The following is a 1,604-nucleotide window of genomic DNA, read 5'->3' as shown; positions in this document are numbered from 1 at the left end:
GATGGCTTAAACACAAATTTATTATCGTATAGTTCTGGAGATCAGAAATCCTAAATAAGTTTCACCAGGCTAAAATCAAGGTGCTGGCCTCTGTGTTTCTTCTGTGTGCCCCAGGAAAGAATCTCTTTCCTAGCCTTTTCCATCTTCTAAAGACTGCCTACATCCCTTTGTTCCCGTCCCCTTCCTCTACCTTCAAGTCCAGCAGTGTAGCAGTGTAGTCTTTTTCACTTAGGATCTTTGCGTCCATATTTACATCTTCTCTCTTTAACTCTGATCTTCTCTTTTATTAGGATCTGTGAGTACAATTGATAAACAGAATACTCTCCCCAATCTCAAGATCCTTAACTTATTGGGATCTGCAACATCTGCAAAATCCCTCTTTACCAGGTGTGTTAGGCTGAGTAGAGCAAGGGCCATCAAACTGTCTCTCATAAGCCAATTGCAGCTCTTTGGGTGCATACATGTGGTTCTGAAGTCAAACTAAAAATGAAAATACAACTATATGCAGATCATGGTGATTTCATTTGTTTGTAAAAATATATTATGGCTCTCAAATAAGTTTTAGATTGTTGTCAGGGACGCGATCAGCTCTTCTTTCCCAAAAGCTTGCCGACCCCTGTTCTAGAGTAACAAAACAAGGACACTGGCATATATGTATAAGAAATAACTTTATATCAAGAAACAATTTTAGGAAACTGATAGTGGGTAACAATTGTATAATTCTACTTGATGTGATTGAAATATGGAATGATATGTTGTATGTATTAACTCCCAACAAAGTAAAAAATATGTATATACTGGGCTCAGGTATCAGGAATCAAAGAACAAAAAGTCACATCATTGTGTGCCCACCTTCCCGATATGATTGCTGAAGACAAATGTGTGCATAAGCAAATGTGGCAAAGAAAGCTGATGGTGCCTGGCTATCAAAAGATATAGTGTCTTGGGTCTTACAGGCTTGCAGGCAAAGAAGCAGCCATCTAGCTCAGAAGCAACAAAGCCCACATGGAAGAATCACACCTGCCTGTGTGATCATGAGGTGTCGAAGGGATCAGGTATCAGGCGTCATCAAAACAAAAAAAATCATATCATTGTGAATGAGGTGGGGAGTGAGGAGTGGAGACCCAAACCCCATTTGTAGGCCACTGGACATCCATCCCCTTACAGAAGGGTCTGGGGAGGAGACAAGCCAGTCAGAGTGTGATGTAGCAACGATGAAACATACAACTTTCCTCTTGTTCTTAAATGCTTCATCCCCCGCAACCCCCAACTATCATGATCCCAATTCTACCTTACAAATCTGGCTAGACCAGAGGATGTATACTGGTACAGATAGGAACTGGAAACACAGGGAATCCAGGACGGATGATCCCTTCAGGACCAGTGGTGAGAGTGGCAATACTGGGAGGGTGGAGGGAGGGTGGGGTTGAAAGGGGGAACCGATTACATATAACCTCCTACCTTGGGGATAGACAACAGAAAAGTGGGTGAAGGGAGGGAGCCATCAGACAGTGTAAGACATGACAAAATAATAATAACTTATAAACTATCAGGGTTCATGAAGGAGGAGGAAGCAGGGAGGGGGTGGAAATGAGGAGTTGATA

This window comes from Echinops telfairi, unplaced genomic scaffold (assembly GCF_000313985.2).
Source record: "Echinops telfairi isolate 266 unplaced genomic scaffold, ASM31398v2 ScPeMD7_9;HRSCAF=40, whole genome shotgun sequence".
Taxonomy (NCBI): domain Eukaryota; kingdom Metazoa; phylum Chordata; class Mammalia; order Afrosoricida; family Tenrecidae; genus Echinops; species Echinops telfairi.
Note: the sequence above shows the minus strand (reverse complement) of the source record.